General features: G+C 41.3%; 1 long non-coding RNA gene across 1 annotated transcript; it reads right to left on the reverse strand.

The window, feature by feature from the left end:
* Positions 1–2454: 2454 nt before the first annotated feature.
* On the reverse strand, positions 2455–15313 carry LOC309688262. Its single transcript, XR_014271026.1, has 3 exons — positions 14658–15313; positions 4174–4291; positions 2455–4062 (listed from the first exon to the last, which is right to left on the reverse strand). It is a non-coding gene; the product is annotated as an uncharacterized lncRNA (long non-coding RNA).
* Positions 15314–16390: the final 1077 nt, after the last annotated feature.

The raw sequence follows: 16390 nt of genomic DNA on the forward strand, positions 1-16390 counted from the left end.
GCTTGGCATGAATAACCATGATAGTAAGTAAAAGGCGCTCCTCGCTTTCTAAAAAAAAGAAAAAGAAGACCAAATGTGAACTGCTGAAGCTAATAGATGGAGACAGGTTGGCAGAACCGTGGCTGCTGAAACTGATGACATCACTCCGAAAGGGGGACTTTGAGTGAAGACATGTTAGCGACGAGTGGTAGCTATTGGAGCTGACAGACCGCTCTCAGGCACTTTTTATTTCTCAGTATCACGGTGACAAGACCTGCGCTTTCACATGAGCAGGTTAAATATCAGCCAAATCTCTTGTTTCATACTAGCTACAAATCTGATATTCACTGGATCAGTTTGTGCCAGCAATACTCTGACACCATGTCATAGCATTGCAGCGGAGAGACCAAAGAGCTGCCTCAGCCCCGACTGGCACTCTGCTTTCCGACATGCACTCTCGCAGATCAATAACCTCTTACATAACATTCTGGTTTGGACTGGAGGCGAGATTCCAGCTGACTGGAACATGTGAAAGGGCTTTGACTGTGTTGACCCACATTTTCCCTACCTCCACAGATCCCTCCCTCCCTTGTGCCTTCCATCTCCTCTTCCCTCCATTAGCCCAAACCCCTCTCTACCCCTTCACACCCTTCAGGAAAGCAGTCATGTAGGCAGTCAGATCCAGACTTGGGTGGGTCAGGCCTTTCTGTGATGTGCCCAGACATGCAGCTAGACAGAAGAAAGACACATGTGGAGAAAAGCTTGTGGCTTAGCAGTAATTTTACTTGGACACATGACATAAGGGTACGAGAGCATTTTTGTACCCTTGTGACTCAGTATGGTATTCCACAACCATACTTTTGTCTAAAATTTCCCTCTAAATGCAGTAATGTTTTTACTGAAAAGCCATTAGCAATGATTACAAATAAAAAAAAATAAAAGTTACATCACAACTACTGATTGCCGTAGCACATGCAACAACTTTGCTTTGAGAATTGTCATAACGCCAAAACATATTTGCGGCATTAGCACAGGTTTAATGAAGAGCTCATATCAGTTTGCTTCTCGTCCGCTCAATAGTTTCACGCTGTGGATATCGGTTAGCTAGCAGTGTGGTGGGAGGTGTGAGAAGGATTTTCATGCAGTGTCAGTTAAAGGAGTAGAAAAACAAAATGGAACACCTCCTGTTATCCCAATGCTGACTCTGTTCATATACTTTCCAGAACACCTACCCCAACTGCTATTTTTTTAATCACAGTTTAACTTGCCCGGTTCTCTTAGATATATTTCATAAAAGCGTGCAGTCTATTATAGATTAGTAATGCATTAATGTGTCATTAATATGCGCAGTGAAAACATGAATAATCTCAGTAATCCATCATTTAATAAAGTGACACTCTTCTTGGCTGCTGGTTGTGCAGTTTTGTAAGGCTGTGTTTAGGGTGTTAGTGATGGGGTGACTAAATAGTGTTTCCATAGACAACATAATCTTGTTGTGCCTACAGGAAAGAAAAGAGATCATAGTGTATGTGCGTGTTTGGGCAATACACACACACACACACACACACACACACTAGCTCACAAATAGCAGATGCAGTAGGTTCCGCACGGCACTGCTTGTGCAAATTTGTATGATTCCTCAACGGTGAGCAGCATTACGGTATGAGGCTGAGTTTGAATGAGGTGAACCCCACACTGGATTCCTGCCACATTGACCTGTCTGGCTTCGTATTACTGTAAGCTGATTAAGGCACCACAGGTGTTCTATTTAAGTGTTTGTTTCACTGAAACGTCCTCCAGACAAGCACATCTGAGTCTTGTGAATATTTCTGACAGTCCCAGCAGCTGAGTGACAAGTGGTGTCTGACGTGGCTCTGCGCAGAAAGCGTAACTAAACAAGATAGTCGAGGCTTTTCACTGCCTAATTATGACTCATCCCGATGGAAAGAAAATATGGCTAGAAATGTTCCCTGTAATAGAGAACCCTCTCTGTAATAATACAGAGAAATGAAAGTTATCTAATTCTCAACAAACTGAGCATTTTTTTCCTGTTTTGCATTTCAGGTTTCATGCCCTGGTGCATGTGTGGATAATTAGAAGATCATGAATTGCACTAGGCCTGCTTTTAGTTCTTTAGGAAGTAACAGTGACTCATCAAAAGTTGGTTTCCTGCTTCTATGAATAGCCAGTTATTCACTAGCTTAAACACGAGGTACTAAATGGACTGCAGAGCCCTCTCTTCTATGCTTTCTGTAAACTGAAATGTTGGTTTCTGGTTAGTTTTCTCTCTCACTCGACCAATGATTCTCAAATTTCTTTCTGGAATTCCCAACTTCACACTCCCAAATTTTTATCAGCTGAATTTGATAGAACTAAAGGTCAACACAGAAACGTCAGCAAACTCTGTTTATTTTCCGTGCAAACATCATTCATTTAACAAAGCTTCACTCAGTATTTTAACCCTGGTTATCCATGTCCCTCCCGCAGGGGCTCTGTGCCGCAGCGGTGGGCCCACTCCAAACTTTGAGAATCAAAGCTGCAGTGAGTAGACTGCACTTGTAATATTCTAGAAGTGTATATATATGTACGAACAAAAAGTACCACCCCACAGCTGTATCATTAACTTCAGTGCCATTATCACAGGTGTATAAAATTGAGCACCTAGCCATGCAGTCAGCCTTTACACACATTTGTGAAAGAATGGGTCGTTCTAAAGAGCTCACTGAATTTGAGTGTGATCCAAGACCATTGCAAAAAGTGAGTTCATGAAATTTCTCGCCTCCTAGATATTCCACAATGAACCGTGAGTGGTATTATTTGAGAGGAGAAGTGTTTAATAACTACATAAAGTTAGAGAGCAGGATCGTTAAGCTCTGAAGTGCATAGTGTGTAAAAATTGCCAACATTCTGCTGACTCAACAACTGCAGACCTCCTCTGACATTAACATCAGCACAAAAACTGGGAGCTTCATCATGGCATGGGTTTCCATGGGCGAGCAGGCCCTGTAGGTGTAATACGTGGGTGCCTATACAGTGCTATTCACATTCCAAGCAAAGTTGGGTGCACATTAAGAAAAGTACCACCACCAGCAGCATGTTTGACTGGTGGCACTGGTGGTGGGTGGGTGGGCAGATGCAGCAGGGCAGCCAAGCGGGACTGTGATGAGACACATCAGTGAAAGAAGTGAGAAAGAAGGCTGGTGCTTTTCCAAGAAGGCCTGCTGTGCGCATGTCTGCACACGTGCCATCTTTCAAGCATTTCACCAGCTTGTCCAGATTGGTTCTGCTTACTATCTTTCTATCTTTCTACCCCTCTCCACATTCCCTTTACTCTTTCTTGCTCCTCTCTACTTTTCCTTCCTTTCTGCTTTTTCCTCCCTGCCCTTCCACTTTCTTTCTCGTCATCTCCAATATCCCTCTCTCCCTTTCTGTCTCAATCCATCCTCATTTCCCATCTGTGTCGCTTTCCCCACCTCCACCTCAGTTCACATCCGGGGCCCTTGTCAGAGCTGTCTCGCCCAGACAGGCACCAAGGGCAAGGAAACATCCTCTGGTGACGCCTTGCTATCAGACACAGTGATAAGACAGCGTGAGACTGCACAAATGTCTAAAGAAAAAACTTTTGTTTTTGTGTGTTTGTAGTATTTGCAATATCTACAGTAACCTATGTGCAAAGATTTATGTGAAATTGTGCATATTGTGTAAAAGAGAAAATGCATCATGAAGTCAGTTTTGAATGCAGCTGCTCTTGGAATGTTTGCTTATGTAAGTCTTAACTGTAACACAGAGCAAACCGGTTGCCTGGGACAAAGGCCCTGCCCTCACTGCTGCACGTGTGCTTTTTTCTGTTTGTCCATGTTTTTGGAGATAAAATGGAGAGAGGCACAAACTGAAAAATAGACAGACAAAGAAAGAAAGGGCAAGTCCACTGGAGATTAAGGTACTATGGGGTGATATCGGGGTGGACCGGTGTGCTGCAGATGAAGGAAAAGATGACCCCTGCTGTGCCCTGGCAGTCCACCTGCTGGTTTCTGGCCCTCGTCTACTGCTGTTCTGTCATACAGCTCATCGCCTTGCACAACACTCCATGGGATCCACCAGGAGAGAGAGAGAGAGAGAGAGAGAGAGAGAGAGAGAGAGAGAGAGAGGTCTATCCTAAGTCATACTCCTAATTATACAGTAAAACTGACTTACATTTAAAAATAAGTCTCTTCTCAGAGCGCTATTGGTCTCCAACTGGGTCATTCTGCTCACAGCTACACGGTAACGCTGCACTCCCCAGCTCACCTCAGCTGCTTCAAGTGCAAATTCACTAAGGTATAAAGCAGAAAGAAGTCACTGCTATAGCGGTGACCCCACTGAAAGTTATTTCAGAGATCATATACTTCTGCAAAACGGCTGGTTTCATTTTCCTGAACTGTAAAAATTGTCCTGTGATCTTGTGGGGAGATGCTTTGGTTTTAGTTGCCAGGGCTATTTAGACTGTGCACAGAGACAGTTGGGCAGACCAGGCTAACTGTCATGTTGCATTAGATATTCCAGCATTAGCTGGTTGGAGTTTAGCCTAAAGGAAAGGTGGTTACCTACCAACAACCTCTAAACGTGCACAGAAAAGGACATGCATGCACATGCTACATGTACAGATCCAGATGCACCTACTTAAAGAGCAATACAGAGGCAAAATGACCCTTTCAGTCCCTCTCTGTCTCACCCAATTTCCTTCTCTTATGGATCTACCTTCCCTTTTTGTTTCCCTTCAACCCCAGCATGACTGAAAGTAGCACAAATTAGATGGCAAATTTGCTAAGCTCAGCTGCTACTTGCCAGCAGAGAATGGCCACACCCACTATAACCCATGTTATGTGACAGTAGAGGAATTCGCTGTAGGCGAGCCACAAATACTTGCAGCCTGAGTCTGAGGTACTTCTACGTCACTGGTGGTTTGAATGACAAGAAAATTCCAGTGCAGGAGTGAAGCTTGCTGAAAACGGTTTTCGGCATGTTTGCTTCGTTTTACTTTCACAGGTGTTTCGAAAAATATTTGGCATTTTTAAAATGCCTGTTTGTACAAGACTGAAGTACAACAACAGAGTAAAATTCAAACCCAGATGTTGATTTCTGTATTTAGACTTAATGATTGTGTTTCATGTGTATTTTCCTTGGTATCAAGTAGCTTCTCTATCCAAACAGCACATAGGATGAATGGAAACAAACAACTGAGCAAAACAGTTCTCATAACATAAATAAATAAATATCTCATTTTTATTTTATTAAGTAATATATCTTATATATAGTATATTTTACTCTGACTTTTTGCCATCCATGTTGAGTAGAAAAGTAGAAATCCACGGTGCAGAAATCAGACAGTAGAAAATGCAGGTTTTGCGGTTTGAGGCCCAGGATCAGACATATGCATTTTTTGACACATAACACTTTTACTGAGTTTGAAGTTTACTCTTTCCTTTTACTGATTGCTAGATTTTCACTGTTAGTGAGCAGAATAGACAGGATTGGAAATGAGCACATCAGAGGGACAGCTCAGGTAGAGCAGACAAAAAGTTAGAGAGGTGAGGCTGAGATTGTTTGGACATGAGGAGAGGGGGGATAGCGGATGGAAGGTGGAGCAGCAAGGCTGGAGGAAATGAGGAAAACGTCAGAGGAGGTTAATAGATGTTGTGAAGGAGGACACGTAGAGGGTTGGTGTGACAGAAAAGTATCCTAAGGTAGGATGCTCCCCTAAAGGGAGCAGCCGAAAGAAGAACAAGTGTTTCTTAGCAAGATTGCCAGAATAACTGGCACATTTGCGCTATGTTATCCCAGCATTCATGGTAAAGGGTTTCCTCTTACTTTCTGATGGAATTAAGTAGCTGATGAGCTCAGATTCACATTAACATTTAATTTACTAAACCTACTAAAGCTAAAAAGCTTATCGACCTGCCCCCACATTGGTTTTCTAATGAAAAATTAACCTTTGAGTGCAGATTCAATCTTTAACTGTAGTTTCAGAGGCATGAGTAAATTAACATAGTTGTTAGTATATGTTGATTGGTAGTGGATGAAAAAATATAAGTGCATACCCATGTCCCCTCTGATACTGATAAAAAACGGGTCGTTTGTATGCACTGTTGCGGTTCGTTTTTACTTGCAGAGACAAGGTAGTCACACAGTAACCTTAGTCAAATGATTTTTTATCAGCTTTATTTAATAATCACAGATGAGCTTGACTAGTACGATGAATAACTCTCGAAACTTTGTCTTTTGCCAGTCAGCTCTGTAAATAATCATTTGTTTATAATGAATGGTTAAATAAAAATGTTTTAAAACTATTTACTGAAGTTGATTATGCTACTAGGAGAGGGGCTACAGTCCAAGGTCGCTCACATAGGAGCAAACCACAAGGTGCATGTCACAAATGTTCACGAGCTTTTTAGGTGTCGAACTCCAGGCCTCGAGGGCCAGTGTCCTGCAGGTTTTAGATGTGTCCTTGATCCAACACAGCTGATTTAAATGGCTAAATGACCTCCTCAACATGTCTTGAAGTTCTCCAGAAGCCTGGTAATGAACTAATCATTTGATTCAGGTGTGCTGACGCAGGGTGTTATCTAAAACCTGCAGGACACCGGCCTAGAGTTTTACACCCCTGTGTTAAACTGTTAAACCAGTGCTAGAAGACAGTGAAAAAAACCCAACAACAACCAAAAAAACCTTTGGCATAAGCCAAACAATGGCTTAAATTATGACAATCACTCCATCGTACTCGAGCCCTGAAAATGACAGAACAAAACACAAATGTTTAGACAGTTAAGCAAAATACAATATCAAAGATAAATGACGAAGACCGCATTCATTGCAACATGCTCTTAAAGTCATTTAGTGCTCACTTTGAAGAGCTACACATTAAATGAGTTATATTGCTATGGTGTACACAGGTGCTGCTGTCCTGTCTGTTTTCAGCCTGTGGCACATTTGCTCTGTAGAGTGAAAACCAGTTCAATAGAGGGTGTGGATATTAACTGTTGCCTTAATAATGTGGCTTGTATCAACTGCCGTACTTATATGTAATAATTATCCCATGAGCAGCTTGGCTCAGAATAAGTACCACAAATACATATATCAGCATACATATATATATATATATATAATAGGGGTGCAACGATATTCGTATCGATATTGAACCGTTCGATACAGTGCTTTCGGTTCGGTACGCATATGTATCGAACAATACAACATTTGTAATTTCTTTTATCAATTTTCCTTCTGACGATGCTGTCTGTGTTGAGCGCTCAATGAATCTGTGTTCGATTACTCCGCCTAGGCTGCACTGTCGAGCGCAGATCCACTGAGCACTCAACACAGACAGCATAGTCAGAAGGAAGAGCGCAGGGCAAGCTAGCGAGACAGAAGTTAAGCTCTACTTGCAACAGGCAAATTGAACCTCATTCAGATCTGGCGTTTGGAATTATTTTGGTTTTCATGTGACGTATGACCCTGAAGGTAAGCGAGTCATGGACTAAAGTAAAACAGTATGTTGGATGTGCCACGCAATGCTCAATTACATTGGTGTGAACTAGTGTGTTAGCGCAGTTAGCTCGTTAACGTGTTGGCCGTCTAGCCCCATGCACGGAGTGATCGGCGGTAGCTCGTTAACGGAGATTTGCCGTGTTGTGGCGTTAAGGTCATTTCAACGAGATTAACCTGAAAGCACTAGTGGGAACACAATGAATATGACTGCACATTTACGCCGACATCATCCTAGTGCAAAGACAAGTGGAAGCAGACAAAAAAAAGCAAGCATGCTACTAACTTTAGCCGAGTCATTTAGACAGCTGTTAGCACATGATTCTCCTTATGCTGCTGAGAATATAGCCCAGAAGAAGCGGATAGTATAGCTTTTATTTTGGAAAGAGACATTTCTCTGTAATAAACTCTCTTTTCCAAAGATGAGTGATTCCTCAATCAGATACAGGGCTTGCAATATCGCTAGCCCGACGTCCTGGAGCTAGCGATTTTTTTCAGTCGGGCTACCAAAATCTATCTCTTCCCTGCCCGTCGGGCTATTGTAGGAAAAATATATGTCAATGCTTTTGCATTCTTTCAGAAATGTAGCTGGGTAATTATGTCATTGGCATCGGTGAGCCACTGTCAATATGTGACATATTGAAATCGCGTTTGAATTTGCGCTTGTTTTTTTGCTTTCACTTTGCAATCGTGCGAACTGTGTATAGAGAGCGACAGCACTGATCTGTGAGTGATGATAATTTGTGCACCAATTCCTCTGACATCGTCTTATTAATCGTTAGCTTACTATGCAAACATGACAAGTGAAATCTCCCGCAGCAAGCTTAAACATGTGAGAGGTTGATCGCGCAGAGAATCGCTGAGCTTATGTGAGTGCGTGTGTAAAAGCATTTCAGTTCTGCTGAGCCAAATAAGACAGGTCAGGGTGAAGAAGTGACAGCCAAAGAAAAGCTTACCACAAAACGGAGAAGTTATGACAAATCAGACTATAAGGCAAAAAGAAAGTGCAGCTTTATGGTTTCATGAACAAAAGAATTTCTGTGGCTGCGATATGATGAGCTAAATAACCAGGGCTGCACATAAGTGGTCCGCAGGTGCGCATTCGCTGTCAAAATAAAAAACACGCACAAGGGTTAGGGTTAAATTTAAAAACTGTACTTTTGAGTTAAATATATATATTTATAATTTTAATAAATGACAAATTAAAAATGCATGAACATTTTTTTGTATCGAAAAAATATCGAACCGTGACACCATATATATATATATATATATATATATATATATATATATATATTAGGGGTGCAACGATACACAAAATTCACGGTTCGGTTCGGTTCGATACTTTGGTGTCACGGTTCGATAGTTTTTAAATTTAACCCTAACCCTTGTGCGTGTTGTTTTTTAGCTCGTCATATTGCAGCCACAGAAATTCTTTTGTCCATGAAACCATAAAGCTGCACTTTCTTTTTGCCTTATAGTCTGATTTGTCATAACTTCTCCGTTTTGTGGTAAGCTTTTCTTTGGCTGTCACTTCTTCACCCTGACCTGTCTTATTTGGCTCAGCAGAACTAAAATATATATCTGTCTGTGAAGGTTCTCAATCATCCAGGTCATCGTAGTGAAATATATATCCTGCCGCACTCACATAAGCTCAGCGATTCTCTGCGCGATCAACCTCTCACATGTTTAAGCTGCGGGAGATTTCACTTGTCATGTTTGCATAGTAAGCTAACAATTAATAAGACGATGTCAGAGGAATTGGTGCACAAATTATCATCACTCACAGATCAGTGCTGTCGCTCTCTATACACAGTTTGCGCGATTGCAAAGTGAAAGCAAAGAAACAAGCGCAAATTCAAACACGATTTCAATATGTCACATATTGACAGTGGCTCACCCAATGACATAATTACCCAGCTACATTTCTGAAAGAATGCAAAAGCATTGACATATATTTTTCCTTCCTACAATAGCCCGACAGGCAGGGCAGAGATAGCCCCGGGACGTCGGGCTAGCGATATTGCGAGCCCTGTATCTGATTGAGGAATCACTCATCTTTGGAAAAGAGAGTTTATTACAGAGAAATGTCTCTTTCCAAAATAAAAGCTATACTATCCGCTTCTTCTGGGCTATATTCTCAGCAGCATATTAAACATATCAGGTCTCCATAAGGAGAATCCTGTGCTAACAGCTGTCTAAATGACTCGGCTAAAGTTTGTAGCATGCATGCTTGTTGTTTTTGTCTTTGCACTAGGATGATGTCGGTGTAAATGTGCAGTCATATTCGTTGTGTTCCCACTAGTGCTTTCAGGTTAATCTCGTTGAAATAACCTTAACGCCACTGTTAGCAGAGCTGCTCTGGGCAGCGTTATGGCACGATAATCTTAAGGGAGAATAAAAAGTCGACACACATATCTCATTCCTGACGGAGGACTCTACCACTACACTTCTCCAGTGCATTCACAGAGTCGTTGCATGGTAAGACCTGGATGGGAAGTGGGCGGAGCCTTTTACCGTCATTTTATTACGGCGCAAAGTACAAACACCTGTGGACACACAATCCAACACCCCCACTTGTACACAGGTTGGGGAAAAACAATCCTCCGGAAAAAACATCTTACATTCCAAACACAAATACAGAGAATTTTTCTAACTTAGACTTTGAAACTGGTTTCGTCATCATATCTGCTACCATTGACTCAGTTGGACAGTAATCAATGAGCACTTTCCTTTCATGTACAGCTGACCTTATAAAATGATATTTCACATCAATGTGTTTACATCTTTGTCTGTTCACTGGATTTTTTTGACAAAGCGATTGTTCCCTGATTGTCCTCCAATATCATAGGTATTTCATACTCAAACTCATCAAGATCTTGAATCAAATAAGTCAAATACATACATTCCTGAACTGTTGCTGCTAATGCCATGTATTCGGCTTCACAAGTTGATAGTGCTGTAGTTGTCTGCTTTTTGGTTTTCCATGATATCAAAGGACCATTTTCATTTAGGCTTACACAATAACCTGTCATACTGCGTCTATCAGAAACATCGGATGCCCAATCTGCATCACTGTATGCTTGTAGACCTAGTTTTCCACTTGAACATTTCCTAAAACACAGTTCTTTTCCTCGACTACCTTTTAGATACCTCAGAACATGTTTCACTGCTGTCCAATCATCAAAAGTTGGCGCATTGAAATGTTGTGACAGTTTGCTGACAACATAGCTTAAATCAGGTCGCGTACAATAGCTCAGATAAATAAGACATCCTACCGCTTCACGATATCTCCTCACATCTGGTAATGTCTCGAATTTATCAGAATGAGTCCATTTCTGTTCACAGGGTGTTAACCTTGGCTTACAGTTTTGCATGTTAAATCTCTTTAAAATGTTCTCAATATATATTTTCTGTGACATTCTGACACATTCTTTTTCTTGAATAAAATCTATTCCTAGAAAATGGTTAAGTTTCCCCAGATCTTTCATTTGGAATTTAGAAGAGAGCATTTCTTTCACGCCTGAAAGCACATTTTCATTGTTAGCTGCAATGAGTAAATCATCCACCCACACTATGATGATTACTTTTTCACTTTCAGTTTCTTTTGAATACACACAATGATCAGCAATATTTTGTCTAAATCCACAACTGCTTAAATAGTCATGTAAGGTTTGGTTCCAGTTACGACCCGATTGCTTCAGCCCATAAAGTGATTTCTTTAGTCTGTACACCAGTTTATTAGTCTCACTTGATTCTGTCTCAAAACCTTCTGGTTGTTGTATATATATTTCTTCATTTATTGGTGCGTGTAGATAGGCGGTTTTTACATCCATCTGGTGAACCAACATATCATCCTGAACCACTTTCTGCATCAAAACTCTCACACTCGATAAGTTAGCAGCCGGTGAAAAAGTCTCCTCATAATCAACTCCTTTTGTTTGACTAAAACCTTTAGCCACAAATCGAGCTTTATATCTGTCTGATCCGTCTGAGTTCTTTTTAACGGCATAAACCCATTTACCCCCCACTGCTTTCTTACCCTCTGGTAAAGTGGTTAAAGTAAATGTGTCATTCTCCTTAAGGGATTGAATTTCTTCATTCATCGCTTTTTCCCATTCTTTTGACTCACTTGACACAATAGCTTCGCTAAATGATGTGGGTATTTCACACAACAATCTGTAGCAATAATCAACACTGGTTTGCATCTGTTCATTTTCACACTCTTTCACATCCGTGATATAATCACTCAAATAATCAGGTCTCTTTCTGATTCTGGATGGATAACGTGTAGCTCCAGCATCTACTTTATCATCAGTTTTAACCTCGGACTCAGTTTGACTGCTTTCACTACCATCTGGAATATCCTCATCCTTCGTCTGTTTGGGTTCACCATCTTTTCTGGATTCATAAACCTCATCTTCATACGTCTGATCACTCTGTGTTTGTTGATCCATTGTCGCGGGATTTAGTATTTTTATCAATCTGTGCTTTTCAACTTTCCCAGTTTTTGGGAAATAGATCAAATATGCTGGACTATTTTTGTCATATCCCAAGAAAACACCTTTGTCGCATCTTGGATCCAGCTTTCCCCTATTTTGTTTATAAGCATAGCACAATGATCCGAATTTTTTCATTCTAGAAAGATCAGGTCTTTTTCCAGTTAACATCTTATACGCTGTCTGACCTGTGCGTTTGTTAAAACATCAGTTCCGAATCACTCCCGCGGTTTGTACTGCATATGGCCATAAAGACTTTGGCAATTCGCTCTCAACTAACATGCATCTCGCCATGTCAAAAAGTGTACGCCAGTTCCTCTCTGCTGTTCCGTTTTGATGAGGCGAATATGGCGCCGAAGTTTCCTGCCTAATGCCGTGTCTACTTAATAAATCTCTGAACTGTCTGCTTGTAAATTCAGTTCCATTATCAGAACGAATGCACTTGATTTTCCCACATGACGCCACCTCTGCAATAAATCTTTCAGTTGCTTGAGTTGTATCACTTTTGCTTTTCAGATTATATACAAATGTTGCACCTGAATAATCATCAACAAACGACAAAACATACTTAAACCCTTCTTTCGAGTTCGGCGTAATCGGACCAGCTAAATCCGTATGTACCAACTCTAATGCTGCCCTGGCCTTTTCATCTGGTTCTCGGTTCCTAGTTTGAGTAAACTTCCCTTGTATACAGGCTTCACATTGCATGTTTTTGTTGATTTTACCCTTAATTTCCATTCCATCAACGACATTTTGCAGATTTTGAACATCCTCATAATTACAGTGTCCTAGAATTTCATGCCACGTTTGCATATCAAAACATCCATTACATTTCTCTTCAAACTCTTGCACAGTGTTTATAAAGAACAGTCTCTCGTGTTCATATATAGGGAATTTTGTTCCATCAACATGTTTAAGAAAACTGTCCCCGTGTTTGAAAACCACAGTGGCTCCGTTACTAGTAGCTGCTTTTACTGACAAAATGTCCTGTGGAAACGATGGAATGTAGAGTGCTTGTTTCAATGTTACCTTGTGACTGCGTCCTTTACTGTCAATCATACTTATCTCAGCATCTCCTCGCCGCTTTGCAGCTCCTCTGCTCCGCCTTCCGTCAGCCAACTCTACACAATGAGCCTCGGGTCGAAATGTGTCATCAAAAGTCTTAAAACTCTCGATCTTCGTAAAGATATGTGACGTCGCTCCCGTATCCACCAGTAGCTGGTTATTCAGCATCTCTTGGCCGCCGTCCGGGACCCTCTGGGGTTCGGAGCCCGTCCTGAACGCGTAGTCCTTCTCCACAACCCCTCTCGCTTCATCCCGTCTTAGCTTCCTTCTACAGGTCGCATCTTTGTGTGTACTACTCCGGCAAAAACTGCACCATACTCTGGATCGGCACGTTCTTGCAGTGTGTCCCTTTAGTCCACATTTAAAACACACAATCTCATTATTCTTTGATCTTCGGTCATCTGCTCGCCATGAAGTAGAATCCTGGTCTAATTGCACTTTTGTCCTCATTACGTTGTCATCAGTTACAGCCGCACGCATTCTCTCGGTTTCTTCATAACTTCTGAGTTTTACTTTAAACTCTGAAAATGTGATTTTTGCTTCGCTCTGTGTAACGTGCACAATCAGGGGTTTAAACGTCTCTGGTAGACCTCTCATTATCATTGCGATCAGAAGTCCATCAGTTAATGACTCACCCGCATTTTTTAACGCTGTGATAATTGCTTCTGCTTGGATAATATAGTCCGTCACACTTTCATTCTTTTCATTTGTGAGAGAAGTAAGTTCGGTGTACAGACTTATGATCCTTGGCTTGCCCACTCCTGCATAATGACCTCTCAAAATGTTTAGGGCTTTCCGTCCGTCATCAACTGCATCTCTCATAACTAACGATAAACTTTTGTCATCCAGAAATTGTATCAACTCTGCATATGCTTCTGCATTTTTGTCATCATCTTCACCATCGGCTTCTTCATCACCCTCAGCCTTTAAGATGACATCTTTCAAACCTTGTAGTCTGAGATGACCAAGGAACTTCGTTTCCCATATCTCATATTTCCTTTCATCTCCATCAAACTGCAAACGGGAATATCGACTGCCCGACTCTGCCGTGCGTCTGCTCATGATGCACAAAAACGCTTACTCACTCAATCGTGCCAAACTTTTAACACCTGCCGGTAACCTGCGGCTTTCCAGGAAACGCTGCCCTTCCTTTGGCAGTTACAGGATCTCTAGGATCTCTTTACTGCTGCTCTGGGCCCATAACCTGTTAGCAGAGCTGCTCTGGGCAGCGTTATGGCACGATAATCTTAAGGGAGAATAAAAAGTCGACACACATATCTCATTCCTGACGGAGGACTCTACCACTACACTTCTCCAGTGCATTCACAGAGTCGTTGCATGGTAAGACCTGGATGGGAAGTGGGCGGAGCCTTTTACCGTCATTTTATTACGGCGCAAAGTACAAACACCTGTGGACACACAATCCAACAGCCACAACACGGCAAATCTCCGTTAACGAGCTACCCTATACAGAGGGGCTAGACGGCCAACACGTTAACGAGCTAACTGCGCTAACACACTAGCTCCCACCCATGTAATTGAGCATTGCATGGCACATCCAACATACTGTTTTACTTTAGTCCATGACTCGCTTACCTTCAGGGTCATACGTCACATGAAAACCAAAATAATTCCAAACGCCAGATCTGAATGAGGGTGGGGAGGTCCACTTCTGTCTCGCTAGCTTGCCCTGCGCTCTTCCTTCTGACCATGCTGTCTGTGTTGAGTGCTCAGTGAATCTGCGTTCGACTACTCCGCCTAGGCTGCACTCTCGAGCCTAGGCGGAGTAGTCAAATGCAGATTCACTGAGCGCTCAACACAGACAGCATCGTCAGAAGGAAAGTTGATAAAATAAATTACAAATTTTGTATTGTTCTTTTTTTTTCTCCCCTTTGGTTTTCTTTCTTTCTCTCCCCCTCTTTCTTTCATTCTTTCCCCCTGTCCTATCCCACAGTCATGTCTGTCCCGTTTGCAACTGAAAATAAAATAAATTCATAATTATAATAAAGGTCAATCAAATGGACCAATATGATGATCCACTTAAAATAAATCCTCTTGGCATCTTTCTTGGCCTCAAGACAACAATTCTGATGGCTATAGATCCAAACGGGACACAAAAAAAAAAAAAAAAAAAAAATTGAAAAAAAAAAAATTGAAAAAAATTGTATTGTTCGATACATATGCGTACCGAACCGAAAGCACTGTATCGAACGGTTCAATATCGATACGAATATCGTTGCACCCCTAATATATATATATATATATATATATATATATATATATATATATATATATATGAGCCTCGAGGGGGAAAAACGCCTTAACTTGATTGATCAAAAGCTTTTATATCCAGGTTTTCAGAAAGTTGAACTCCTCTATTAAGCCTGTTACAAACATATGTGTGCTGTGTCCAACTTGTGTGACTCGGCAGACATCTATTTAAACTGCCAGCTAAATTTATTCCCCATGTGCTTAGCTCTAATTTTAAACAAGGTGCTAAATATACAGACAGTTTCCAAGCCAAAAGCAGAGATAGCTGCGTCATTGTATCTCTCAGAGCGGAGTCAACCCCTGGAGAAGGTGGTGTTGAGCTTTCCAGGCAGAAACCTTGTTAATGCTACCATCTGCTGGTCACTGACAGCAACCGAGCAGGAGGAGAAGGAGTAGGTCTCCATGGCGACGTCAGATGAGATGATTGGTTAATTTGAATGGACAAGTAGGTCGAGTGATCTTGCTAAAGTCATCTTCGGAAAACCAGGTCACAGGGAAACAGCAATGAGGAGGCCTATTTATGGACTTTTGGATGTAAAGCTGCACTCACTTATGATGTGATCACAATACAGCCATGGTTGGGCAGTGTGCCCTCTTATTGCTAACAGACTCTTGCTGTTTCTTCTAGCTTTATTTAAGCTATTCCCCACCTTTTCCTCACATATCTGGGTAAATAAAGCACTTATTTACCTTTTATTTAAAAAAAAAAAAGGAGTAGTTCTGCTTTTGCTTTGAGCCCATGTATGGATTCAACAATATAATATAATAAAATATAATAATAAGATATTTCTGATCATGTACAATTTTCCAATCACTATACAGTATTTGTTAAATAAAGTGCTTATGAATATAAAATGGAAGGGATTGCTGCAGAGTATTAAAAACTATTAGTGCAGTACGGTAACAATTGAACTGTTGTAGCTGTCAGTATCCACAAGGTGGAGCCAGTGTTCAAAGTAACAATCTGGGCGTTCTTTGGCATAACAGCACTTCAAATACAAATCCGTACTTGACTGATAATGTTTTATACACATGACTGTGCAAAAGTCTTGAGCCAC

This window comes from Aulonocara stuartgranti (genome assembly GCF_965226115.1).
Source record: "Aulonocara stuartgranti genome assembly, chromosome: 14".
Taxonomy (NCBI): Eukaryota; Metazoa; Chordata; class Actinopteri; order Cichliformes; family Cichlidae; genus Aulonocara; species Aulonocara stuartgranti.